The sequence below is a fragment of the Natrix helvetica genome, assembly GCF_964273705.1.
Source record: "Natrix helvetica genome assembly, chromosome: 4".
Taxonomy (NCBI): Eukaryota; Metazoa; Chordata; class Lepidosauria; order Squamata; family Natricidae; genus Natrix; species Natrix helvetica.
In genome coordinates this window covers 22,991,713-23,005,935 of record NC_138550.1, presented here as the reverse complement: position 1 = coordinate 23,005,935, position 14,223 = coordinate 22,991,713, and the positions used below count along the sequence as shown (strand labels likewise).

At 41.7% G+C, this 14,223-nt stretch overlaps 1 protein-coding gene across 2 annotated transcripts in view; it reads right to left on the bottom strand.

The window, feature by feature from the left end:
• Positions 1-14,223, bottom strand: part of CDK8 (cyclin dependent kinase 8) — a 55,549-nt gene that overhangs the window by 40,509 nt on the left and 817 nt on the right. The window lies entirely within an intron of this gene.

Here is a 14,223-nt window from a genome sequence, read left to right as displayed (position 1 = left end):
AATTAAATTTGGCAAATGGCTGTAAGATGAAAAAATCAAGCAGAAATGTTTAGAAAAATTAAGTAACATTCAACAAAGCTTTGACATCTCTCACTGATATCTTCTAAGTCAGGGGTCTGCAACCTTAAACACTCAGAGCCATTTGGACCCATTTCCCACAGAAAACACCAGGAGTCACAAAACCTGGGTAGGTGTGGCCAACTCAACGTCACTCACTCCCATCCAGTCACATGACCCACCCCAGCCATGTCTACCCAGGTTCTGTGCTCCCGGTTTCTTTTCTGTGGGAAACAGGTGTGTGTGTGTGTGTGTGTGTGTGTGTGTCCCCTTCCCTCTATCTCTATCTCTCTTTCACCCTTTCTCTCTCCCTTTCTCTTTTTCTCTGTCTCTCTCTCCCGTGTGTTCCCTCTTGAACAATTTTCAAAAACAGGCGAGGGTTGGTTTTTTTTTTATGATGTTGTTCGTTCTTCTTTGGATGCTTTTTACCATATGATTTAAACCAAGAGTCATGTCAGGTTCCTAGATAGATGAAGCTCTTTCATCCCTCTGCTGTGGCTTCCTGTCGGCTGAACCCACCACTGGCTGGCCCCTCACCTTCCCCTCCCAGTCACTCCTCACCTGGCCTGAGAAGGTAAGGGTGACAGTGAGAGATGGAGACTCACTCCATATTCCAGAGCAGGAGCTGAGTCTCACGGGCGCTTCTTCAGGTCCATGTTGGTGCTGCGTGCAACTCAGTTGCTCATGGAGATGCACGACTTATTCTCCACCCCAAGACACTGGCCCAGCTCAGCTGTGGCTGATGCTCTGTGTCGTAATAGACTCCAGGAGGAGGAGGGTATGCGGTTTCCCCCACTGTGAAGCATGTTAAATTTAACTGTGTTGCACAAGGCGCTGCAAGAGCAGCGGGCAGGCTATGAAGGTGGCAACTGCAGCGGCGTCAGAGGAGTATTAAGACTGTGCATCACCATCAGTTATTTACAAAAATAAAAAAGTGGGATTAAAAAAATGTTTTTAAAAAATCTGAAATCTAGTCTCAGCCATCCATCCCCACCTTTGGGCCACTACTTCAGCCCCAATATTGCTTCTGTGCCATGATCAGCACTAGAGCGTATATGCAGTGACCCAGTGTTTAGAATGCAGTATTGCACGCTACTTCTGCTGACTGCAATTTCAGAGTTCAAATCTCACCAGGCTTAAGGTTGACTCAGCCTTCCATCCTTCCAAGGTCGGTAAAATGACGATCCAGCTGAACAGTTTAGAGATGGCTGTAAAGTACTGTGAAGCGGTATATAAGTCCAATTGTTATTGCTGTTAAACCGTAGCCATCCCTGCCAACTCTGCATTCCACAGGTTCTGCCATACCAATCTGTCCTTTGGCATTTTCCCATTGCTGACAGGGCATTCTTAGCCTGGCCCAATATCAGGCAACTGCTAGATATGGCAGACCTTTTTCCCAAAGCAGCTCACATCATTCTCCATAGGTGTTGTTCTTGTGATGCTTCAGAAAGCCTTTGGAAACCTTCTGAAGCCTTACAAAGCATTGCGATATTGTTGCGCCCACCATTCTACAATGTGCAATACCCTTCTCAGTGTGCATGTAGTAATTTTGGTTGTATCACTTATTTAAAAAGTTCACTAGAAAATAAATTTAAATCTTGTCACTGGGATAAGGACCTGGATAGTTGGAAGCAAGCTATTAAGATTTCTGAACAAATTCCTCCTGATTTTTAGCTACTTTGGATACACGCCTGTCTTTCTGTAAGTACAGTAATCACGTACTGACTGTAAGCAAGAAAGCAGGATTTTGAGTCCTATATATACTTGCGATGATCAACCTGTAAAATCCTGCCCAAATGAAGGAAGCATTAAGATTCACCAATGGGTCCACAGGAATTTGCCACACCCAATGGAGCCTGCAAGGCAATCTTGCGACTCCACTTGTAGAGTAAAGGCCAAGGTTTTTATGTGCAATAAAATCTACTTTTCTTCTTATCAAAATGTAGCTGTAGTCTTAGGCTCCTGGGAACTGGGAAATAATCATCCTTTGCAAAACAATGCATCTTCAATTCTCTCCACTTTGTTAAGTACTCAGCAGAGAATGAGAGAGCCATTTTAGAACAAATTCTGTGCGGTTAACAACCCTTGTCCATTGAATGCTATTCTGACTCCAGAGGTTTTTCTTCCCCCCTGGCCTAGGGAAGTCTATTTCAAATTATTGGAGCCAAGACCAAATCTCTTAACCGCAACTTCTCTTATTACGAACACAGTAGAATAAAACAACTTTGGTTCAATTACTGAGTCTGGCTCCCAGGTACCTGAGCCAACAACAGATTTTTGAACATCATCATTTTGTACCAGCATCTTTCTCGAATCCTCAACCAGTATAAATACTGGCAATTAAAAGAGGTAGGGGCAAAAGAGGGACGCTGTGGCTCAGTGGCTAAGACACTGAGCTTGTCGATCAGAAAGGTTGGCAATTCAGCGGTTTGAATCCCTAGCACCGCGGAACGGAGTGAACTCCCATTACTTGTCCCAGCTTCTGCAGTTCGAAAGCATGCAAAAATGCAAGTAGAAAAATAGGGACCACCTTTGGTGGGAAGGTAACAGCGTTCCGTGCACCTTTGGCATTTAGTCATGCCGGCCACATGACCACGGGGACGTCTTCGGACAGGTGTGGCTCTTTGGCTTTGAAATGGAGATGAACACGACTCCCTAGAGTCAGGAACGACTAGCACATAATAATAATAATAATATATTTATTTCTTAGCCGCACCCTCTCCCGAAGGACTCGGGGCGGCGTACAACAAAACATACGAAATAAATATGTAAACAAAACAAACATAAAGCAAAAACATACACTGAGACATACACAAGGAGGAGGTCAATTGATAAAAACAATTAAAATACAAAATATAAAACCCCTAGAAATTAAATATAATTAAAATACCCTGTTAAAAACCCGTCAGGAGCGATATGGTTAGATCAAAGTTGAGCCAGGCCAGCTGCTTGGAATAGGTGGGTCTTAAGCTTAATACGGAAGGAGCGGAGGTCAGAGGTATTCCTAATATCCGGGGGGAGGTCATTCCACAGGGCTGGGCCCGCCACAGAGAAGGCTCTACTCCTAGGCGCCGCCCCACGACATTGTCTAGCGGACGGCACCTGGAGGAGCCCCTCTCTGTGCGAGCGAATTGGTCGCAGGGATGTATGGGGCAGAATACGATCCCGCAAGTAACTAGGTCCTAAGCCATGGAGCGCTTTAAAGATAGTTATCAAAACCTTGAAACGCACCCGACAGACCACAGGAAGCCAGTGCAGCTCGCGCAGGAGCGGTGTCACATGGGAGTACCTAGTACTCCCCATAATTACCCGCGCGGCTGCATTCTGGACCAACTGAAGCCTCCGGGTGCATTTCAAGGGAAGCCCCATGTAGAGAGCGTTACAGTAGTCCAAGCGAGACGTCACCAGCGCATGAGTGACTGTGCGCAAGGCATCCCGGTCCAGTAGGGGGCGCAATTGGCGCACCAGGCGAACCTGGTGGAACGCCCCCCTTGCCACGGCTGTCACATGGTCATCCATGGACAGCCGGGCATCCAGGAGGACGCCCAAATTGCGCGCCCGCTCCACGGGGGCAAGATGAATGCCCCCAATGGCCAATGATGGGATTAATTGGCTGAACCGGGGGGCTGGTACCCACAGCCACTCCGTCTTGGAGGGGTTGAGCTTGAGTCGGTTGTCATCCATCCAGATCCGTACGGCTTCCACACACCGGGACATCACTTCGATGGCCTCGTTGGGGTGGTTCGGGGTGGAAAAGTACAGCTGAGTATCATCAGCGTACAGATGGTATCCCACCCCGAAACCACGTATGATCTCACCCAGCGGCTTCATATATGTGTTGAACAGGAGTGGCGAGAGGACCGACCCCTGTGGTACCCCACAAGTAAGGGGGCGTAGGGTCGACCTCTCTTCTCCTGTCAACACACGCTGCGTCCGGTCAGAAAGGAAGGAGCCGAACCACCGCAAGACGGTGCCCCGGACCCCCAGCCCCTCGAGCCGGCGCAGCAGGATACCATGGTCGATGGTATCAAAAGCCGCCGAGAGGTCTAATAGGACCAGGATAGAGGAACAACCTCTATCTCTGGCCCTCCAGAGATCATCCACCAACGCGACCAAGGCCGTCTCCGTGCTGTGACCGGGGCGGAAGCCGGACTGGCGCGGGTCTAGATAATCATTTTCCTCCAGATGTCGTGGGAACTGGTAGGCCACCACACTCTCTACAACCTTCGCCAAAAAGGGAAGGTTGGAGACAGGACGATAATTGGCTAGCTCCAGAGGGTCCAGGGAAGGCTTCTTGAGCAAGGGTCTCACTACCGCCTCTTTCAAGGCGGCCGGGAGGGACCCCTCGCCCAACGAAGCATTCACTAGGCCCAGGAGCCAGTCTCGTGTAACCTCCCAGGATGCCAGTACAAGCCAGGAGGGACACGGGTCCAATAAACATGTGGTGGGTCGCAGTCGTCCACGCAATCTGTCCAAATCCTCGATGGCAACCAAGTCAAACTCCTCCCAGATCGAAACCTCAAGACTCGCCGTGGGCGTCTCCACTGGACCACTGACTGGAACCCAGTCTCTCCGGATTTGAGCGATTTTATCCTGCAGATATTTACCAAATTCCTCTGCCCTGCCCTGTAAAGGGGCCTCCCGCTGCCTCTGAAACAAGAGGGAGCGGGACACCTGAAACAGGGCGGCAGGGCGGTTCTCCGCGGACGCAATGAGAGTGGCACAATATTGACGTTTGGCCGCTCTCAATGCCACAAGGTACGTCCTTAAATGGGCTCGTACCTGTGTTCGATCAAATTCGGAGCGAGAGGATCTCCAACGACTCTCTAGACGTCTCTTGCGGCATTTCATCACCCTCAGCTCCTCGGTAAACCAAGGGGCTAGGGTGGATCGTTGCCGCCGGAGAGGCCGCAAAGGCGCCATCCGGTTCAAGGCCCCGGTAGTTGCATTATTCCACGCAACCACCAGGTCCCCTACCCGGGGGCGGGTCAAGGTTACAGGAGGTGGCCCAAGCTCCGTCTGGAACCTATCAGGTTCCATCAGGCGCCTGGGGCGGAACCATCTGGAACTTTCCGGTTCCGCCTCCCCGCGGCGGGAGGTAGCACCAGGGAAGTCAAGACGAAGGAGTGAGTGATCTGACCATGACAGGGGAGTGATGGTTAAGTCCCCTCCTCCCAGATCACTCAACCACTGGCCAGAGACAAAAACAAGGTCCAGAGTGTGTCCTCCCTCGTGTGTTGGGCCCTGAATCATTTGAGTCAGGTCCATGGCTGTCATGGAAGCCATGAACTCCCGAACCCCCTCCGATGCTTCTCCCACCGACGGCAGATTAAAATCCCCCATCACTAGAAGTTTGGGGGTCTCAACCGCCACCGATGCGATCAGCTCGAGTAGTTCGGGCAGGGCCGCTGATGTATAGCGAGGAGCCAGGTATACTATCAGCAGGCCCAACTGTCTCCCAGGCCCCCATTTCACAACAAGGGCTTCACATCCGGACGTCTGTGGCACAGTAGACATATGTGTGAGGGGAACTTTTACCTTTACCTTAGGGGCAAAATAAGGAAGGTCCACAATAAATATAGCATTCTTCTTTCAAAAATCAAGAAGTGAAATAAGGTCTTGTGTAATCCAGACAATTGGATGCTACAATAATCTTAAATGTGACACCCTGAGAGCATGAGGCAAGAGCTTGGCCATCTCAGCTGTGAGGAACAACAGATTATGCAAAAATCCATTTATTTTCAGAAACCACTGGATCTCCCCTAGAAAGCTGTATTCCAAAGAGGGAATAGAATGTTCGGGAGTTCTTGGGAATCCACAGTGATTTCGTATTTCTCTCATTTTAATATGTATGAAATACAATTTAAAATTGTATAAGCTATCTGGAGAGGCACAGTGTAACAAGCAATGTAAAAACATTTTACGTAAATAAATTCAATCTATATGATGAAAAAAAAACCAAGGTGGACACAACAGGTGCACGTTTTGGGTATATATGAAATAGCAGTTACTATAATTGATCAGATCTGGTGCAGATCTGTTTTAAAAAGTGACCAGACTGCAGAAAATGTCGCCATTGGCTACCAGTCTGCTTCTGAGTGCAGTTCAAGGTTATAACCTTTAAAGCCCTTGATGGCATAGTTCCAGGCTATCTGACGAATCAATTCGTTCTGCTAGGACAAGCCTGCCCCATTTGTGCTGGCAGAGAGGGTCTACTGTGGATCCCATCAAAGAACTCCCAAGTATTGGAATCCAGAAAAAGAACTTTCTCTGCCGTAACAACCCTCTCTTTGGAACATCCTACCCTCCTATCTTCCATAAAAGTCTGAAGACCTAGCTCTCTCAGTTGGTCTCAGGACTCAATGGGGGAATACCACACTGGAGTGGCTACTAGATTGATAACAAACCCCACCTCCTCCCTGACTTCCCCATCCACCTTTCTTTTATTCTCATACTAGTTGATAACCCGGTGTTGCCCAGGTATTTATTTATAGGGGGGAAATGTCCGTACCAAACATAATTTCTAATGTTGGATTTCCCCCCTTACCAGAGGGAAACCCCTTGTGGAGCACTGTAAAGCTATTACCAGGACAACTGCACTGCACTGTACAGTAGAAGCCATTTTAAGGCACAACAGGCTGTATTTTAACAGAACACACACACAACCCAAGGGGTTTTAGGGTGGCTTACCCCCACAGTATTTGTTTCCAGAGAGTAAGTCATCTGTGTACCAAGTTTGGTTGAAATTGGTAGAGGCGTTCCAGAATTATGCTGGAACACACACACAGCCATTTATATATACACACACACAGACACATCACTGTTTTCTTTTCCATTGTTTATTCTATTGTTCCATTATTTGACTACTGTTATGCTAATACGTTTTTCATTTCTCCATTGTTATTATTGTAAGCCACCTAAAGTAGACTCACACTAAAATAGTAGGCAAATAAATTTAACAAACAACTTAACAAATGAAAGATATTGTGTCCTCATCCATTGCTAGAGAATGAAGGGTGATGTGGTTGTTGCCAAAAGCTCGGAGATAAACAACTTAAAGTCAGTAAGACACAGGTCACTTCAATTCTAGGAGACCTCTTTGTACTCCTACTATACTTTTCAAATTTTAAGATGAAGCCTTCTCTACAATCTCACAATGTGAGAATAATTCTACAGGGTGTTTTGTTTTCATCACTCAGTCTTTGGAAACATAAGTCTATAGATATAGTCCTAGGTATTTTTAGAATTGTGTCTTGCTATCTAGCAGGGGTGAAGTCTCAACGAAACTTGGATTTGCCAGCCTTCATAGATAAAGTCAGTTTACTACAGCGCTTCGCTAGGATTACAATGACACCTCTAATCAGTATATCTATAATTTACTATGCATATCTCAATATCTTTTATCTTATCACTCTAATCTACTTATACTGTACTTCAACTTAATCTGGAATGACCAGCCCTTGCATTAGCTCATACCTCTGGCAACCTTTAACTATCCCTCCTTGGCTCATCACAGCATAAAGGAGGGCATCACAGCCTGAACAAAATTAAGTTGGTTTTATGTGCAGTGGGCAAAATAAATTATATGAACAAAATGGAGGTTGATGCTCTTTTCCTATCTTTTAGCTATGTCCAAAATCAAATCAAGTCCATCTCTTTGCTTAATAGCAATAGCACTTAGACTTATATACCGCTTCACAGTGCTCTACAGCCCTCTCTAAGTGGTTTACAGAGTCAGCATATTGCCCCCAACAATCTGGGTCCTTATTAATTGTATCAGACCCCAATTTATTCTTCCTGCCCTCAGATATCTCCTGTGCAATCCCATTTAAACCAAAGCATAGAAGCTTCCTCTCCAGTTCACAGTACAGTCCAAGGGCAGCCTTTGCAAAAAAAACTGCAAGCTAGGTAAACCCCAGCTCTTCCATCCTCCATCAAGTGATGACCTCAATATGCCATCTCCTTGGACTTTCTCACAAGGTTCCCCAAACTGGCCAGCAAATCAGATCCCTGGGATTTCCCACTTTGTAGCCCTCAACATCTATAAAAATCTTTGTTTTTTCATTGTTCAGGATCTCTCTCTTATACATAATTAGGCACCCAACAGATAATTCCAATAAACGTGATTATTCCCTTCAGTGTTGTTTTCCTTTTTCAGACCAAATCCATGACATAAACATCGTCTAAAGAGATAGCCCTGCATGGAAATTAATTCTTCACTCCCTAACAAAAAGAACATTCCTCTCTAACAGACTGGCCTTGTTATTAGACCTCTGAAGAAAAGAATCTCAATAAGGGTGAGACCAACCTGATTCCATAATATTGGTCAAAGAATTAAAAATTGCACAAAATTTATTTTGCTTTCCACTCTCAGCAAAACTATTTTTAAGAACATAGAAACAAAGAGCTAATATCTAAGTTATTTTTTCTCCCTTTACAACAACCTTCACTTATATATCATAAATTTTAGATTTTGTTTGAAATCAAATATTTTCTTATTAATCTTCTAGTACCTTGGGACCTTTGTTTACTTTGGCTAAAGAGGATATTTAATCTGGATGCAGAGTTTAATATAGTCTACAGGCCTTGTTCATTTAATTATATTTTCAAAAATCATTTATTTTTGTCTACATTCCCATTTTTAAAAAAAGTAATAATCACATTTTGTTTGTACCGTGTTACCTTGGTAGTCCTCGTTAATTGGTTCCAGGACGTGTGTCAAGTACCAAAAACGATGAGTGCCAAATACTTTTTCCCATAAAGAGTAATATAGTAAGTCAGAAGGCAGCTGACATTGACAAGTTCTAGCTTGTGCAATGAGTAGCAAACAAATGATGAGTGAGTACTGGGACAAAATTTGTGCATCAAAATGAGTTGAGTACCAAATTTGGCGAGTTTCCAAGCGGTTGCGTACCAAGATACCACTGTATGTGATATACTCATTTCCCCCCACTATTTACTGCAGCAACGTTCAACTTTGGATTTAATCTCCTTTTTACAAAATCTTTATATTGTTATTAAGTTGAAGAAATATGTGAAAATGTATTATATTTTAAATAAATAATCCAGGATACTGCACTTGTATGTAACTGCTAGTACAATAAGTCTGGAGAAAAGTAAAGCATGGGGGAGGGGAGAATTGATTGGTTCAACTATAGTGAGATAATCCCATATTAAAAACTACAAAAAGAAATATATTTCCAAGCTCATATACAGGAAAATGGGGGGGAAACCTATTACTTTCCTTGTAATTTACTCTATTGGCATGCGTGTAGACCATGAATGGTCAACTCAGAAGTAGTATATATTATATTTAACTATTATCTTATTGAACAAGTCTTGAAAGCTTGTGCTTCATACACTATGTAGTGATAGTTTATTAAATAAAGTCTATTATTTATTCATTCAATTTATATGTCCATCTCTCTGACCATAACGAGTCTTGGGCACCTAAATATAGTTTACAATACAATAACATAACATAAAGCAGGACTGACAGATGTTTAAAAAAAATCTACCAGAAACTGAACAAATTCATGGATTCTAATTGCTTGAGTGAACATTATATATTAAGTCACATACAAACAATATGTTGGCTTGGTTTTCACATTATATAAAACCACTGGAATTGATTTTTGTGTGTGTGTGTGTGTGTGTGTGTGTGTGTGTAATTCTCCTCCTGAACTCATGCATTGGAGTGTTGGCTGGCCTTTGGGGGCAATGAGAGTCAGATAAAGATAAAGAAAGTAGCCACTGCTTCTTACCAAATTCACTAATGGAAAGCTTTATTGGAGCAAGTGGACACAGTTATCAAATTCAGTCATTCAGTATATTTACAATAATTGTTTTCTACTGTGGTAGTAATTTAAATTACTAAAAGTTTCACTCACAAGTTATGCATCACTCAGAACTTATGAAATTATTTTTAGAGCCAAAAATTGGTCCTCAATTGGCAGTTTGGTAATAGTAAGTGTATGTATGTATATATATGTATGTATGTATGTGTGTGTGTGTATGTATGTGTATATGTATATGTGTATATATATATATATATATATATATATATATATATATATATATATATATATATATATATATATATATATAAAATGTGTGTATATATATATATATATACACACACACACATACATATTTCTCAACAATTTTAAGAACAAAACTAATTTTTCCTGCTTAGCATTAAGCTGCCCAGCACTTCCCAAATTTTGTTCATTGTTATTTTACTTACTTCCAATCTCAATAGTTTCCAAGCATTTTTTGTGTGTGCCTTTGAGTCATTGTTGACTCCTGGTGACTACTTGTACTACACAAGGGATGGCGAACATATGGCACACTCCTGAAGGTTCCTGAAGGCTCCGGAGGACTAAACACGGCCCTACGGACAAACTGGAAGTGACCTCCAGTTTGCTTGTAGGGTCATTTTTTGCCCTTCAACTTGATTTAAATCAAATCCACCCTGTTAGCCAGTGTACAACTTACACTTGTGTTCTACTCATTTTTTAACACTCACTGTTCATGACTTTGTTATCCATTTTTGTTCAACACTAACATTTATTAAAGCACTTTTCAATTTAATATTTGATATATATCACTATCACTTCCATTTAGATCTCTAAAATAATAATTTAATATTTCCTCATATGTACTATTGCAAATGATGACATATTTTGAATTTAATTCATTCAAATGGTGGATCCTTGTTTACACTGTATTTTATTTTCCTCTTTTAATCATTTCTTGTACTCTTTGACTATATTATCTGCAACCATATTTTACTTTTTTATATCATACATTATCTTCTAATCATTATTTTTGCAGCATTTTTTCTATAGCTCACAATTTTTTATCCAAACCCACTTTCAATTCTCTGTTCCAGCAAAAATCCTTTCACATATTTTCCATTAGTATTATGCTACTTTTTTTCTGGCAGACAATAACATAATTCTTTCCACTTTATCCCAAACAATTTTCACATCATCTATTATGTTCAAATACCAATCATCCTATTGGGAGATTGATCTGTCCTCTACTATTCTTTCAGTTAGAACTCATACTTATTTCTTATCACAACTGTTCTTCTTTTTTTTTGAAATGTCCCCTACTATTTCTTTCATGTTCATTTCATTCAAGACCCACTCTTGGCATTACCAAAAACGCTCGATCCCACATTCAGAACCTTTCATCCCCCTTGTAATCTTCATTTATTCTCCAAGCCTTCTATCATAAATAATTATGTATTTGCAATATTTGTAGGCTAGTCTACATCAGATGCTGCCAGAATTTGCAATAAAATAAAAAAATGTGCATACAAAAATAGAAGAAAATGCATGAATCCAAAATCTATCATAAACAATTATGCTTTTGAAATGATAGTCATTCTTTTTATACTCACATATACACATTCTATATATTTAGAAATATATTTGCTTTCCGTACGGAAAGAGAAGGAAATTATATTCATTCTCATTCTCTGTACATTTTCTGAAGAAATGAATATTATAAACAGATTTATGCCTAAACTACATCTTCAAAACAGATCCTTTTCTAAGTAGATGATCATTAAAAGGTCTCGATTTTCACTTGTTCCTGGATCTCAAAACAGCCCAATAATTTTTATGCATTGTTTCATCCCATTTCCATATTATTCATGTTGCTTAATGAATATTCCACCAAATTGTTCATTCAGAATGTTGAAAGAAAGTTAATATTTGAGTCTTACATTATCATTTACTAGACTCTTAACAATCTACCGACCCCTATTTTTGTACATACTCTACACACACACAAACACTATTCCTAATTAAATCTATGGTTTCTATTTTCTAGATGTCTTTGTCAACTAGAACCCACAAGATGATAACTTCTTTAGATCAACCACATCCTTCTCCTTTCACTTCAGATACACGAGACACCTAATTTCTTTCAGTATATTAATTCGGGCTTTTTACCATTTATTCCCATTATAGTCCAAGTCACAATCTTCCATATGACACCCTATCACTAGCTGAGCCCACAGATATTGACTTCTGCAACCAAACAGGTTTTGGTCAATTGAGGCTTTCATGGAGCATTTAAAAAAAAAACACTGAAAAGGTATAGATCAGATTACTACCCTTGGCCACAATTGCACCAGATGTAATTTTCCCTGCTAAAAGTAAGGATAGTTTGGGCACTTTTTAACTACAAATATAACCAAAGCTGATGTTTATTTTCTGCAAACTCATCCTATTCTATAAAAGCTAGGATAGTTAAAGACTACGGTATCTTGCAAGCTAACATCCTGTTGTTCCACATTTTACAACTATAAGTGTATATATTGCACTAAGGAAACCTAGAGATTATTGATTCTTTTTAAAAAGTATGTCACTTGGTAAAATAATATGTTACTGCTTTAAATATGTTAAAGTTGAATAACAATTCACATTTAAAAAAAAACATATCTTTTTTATGGTAGATGAAGAAATATATGTAGCCAGCATGGAATTTTACAGTGACACAATATTATATCTTAACTTAAAATACAAAAATAAAATATAACTTGCCCAGAACTGATACAATAGTTTTCACAATATTAGCTACTATATTCAGCAGGGAGCTTTCTTTAAAAATATTACCCAAGATAATGTATTATATGCTGGCTGTTTGATGAAGTCTGTATTTATTAGGGTGCTATGTATAGTAGAAGATGAAGAGTGCAGGAAACACAACAAATAAAGCCATAATCATTCATGATACCAGCTATGAACACAAGAATATGCTACTACCGTAGTAGGATAAGAGACAGGAGGCATGTTAACATAAAAGCCAGAGACACAACCTTAAGAAGATAAGTAGGAAGTTATCTGCTATCTCATTTTAGTAATATATTGTCATCCCACTATCCAATGGTTTATTTTTACTTGCAAACAGAAAAGCAATTACAAAGCACGGCAGTGGTGGAGCAAGGGGAAAAGACTTAATCAGTTGATGATAATTATGTCAGTAATTAAATCCAACACTAAATAATATTGGATTAAAACCAAGAGCATGGGAAGAGCTTTGCAAAAAGCTAGTTGGGGCCGATAGTAAAATATTTTGAAGAGTAATTATAGGCAAGAAATATTAGAGAGAGAGAGAGAGAGAGAGAGAGAGGGAGGGAGAGGGAGAGAGAGAGAGAGAGAGGGAGAGAGGGAGAGAGAGAGAGAGATGTAACAGACTTAGTATACTAGAGGCAGGCATGTTTCCATATGGGAAAACGGCATAAGGTGGTCACTAAGCATCTGTTTTGCTTGCACAAACACTCAGCTTGTATTAAAAAATCAGGCAGTGGAGGATGAAAAAGACCTGGGTTTGCCTGAGATCGTGGAGACTAGATGCAGGACTAGATGCATAAAGCAATGCAGCTCGGGATTAAAAAAAATCATCTCTCTGCTTGCCCAATGCAAAGAAGGGTCTTTTCCCAATATGCTACAAACACTTGTGCCCCATCTTATTCGGAGATGGTGAAGCTGCAACTCGAATGTACCCCCCCCCCTTTCGCTGAAAATAAGACCTCCCTGGATAATAAGCCCAATCGGGCTTTTGAGCGTATGCGCTAAAATAAGCCCTCCCCGAAAATATTGCAACACAGTAGCAGCCATGAAGTGACCAAGCTTGCCGCCTCCTGCACCTCAAAAATAATAAGATCTCCCCCCAAAAAAGGCCAAGTGTTTATTTTGGGAGTCAAAAGAAAATAAAGTCCTGTCTTATTTTCGGGGAAACGCGGTACCTATGGAATGAGAAGGACTAAGAATCATTGCATAAGCTTCCACAGATGACCATAGCCTTTTTTCTCCCCATACGTGGATGCCAAGGCATTATATACACCAAAGCAAACTCAAGAGAAGAGGGTTTGGGGTCAGACTCTGATCAGAGCTCCACAGGTCTCTCCCAAAGCGGAGGAGAAAGTTACGACGTGCCCGTCATTGTCCGGGACCATAGCAGGCTGCGTGGCAGACCGAAAAACCCTCCAGAATGGCTCCGGGGCAGAGGGAAAAACCAACACACGGCCCCGACCCCAAAGGGAGGAAAGAGACTGGCCAAGAGAAGAGAGAGGAAGAGGGAGGGCGAGACAGGCAGACAGGCTGCGGCAACCTTTTCTAACTTGGCGACCTCCAGCCGGGTCCGATT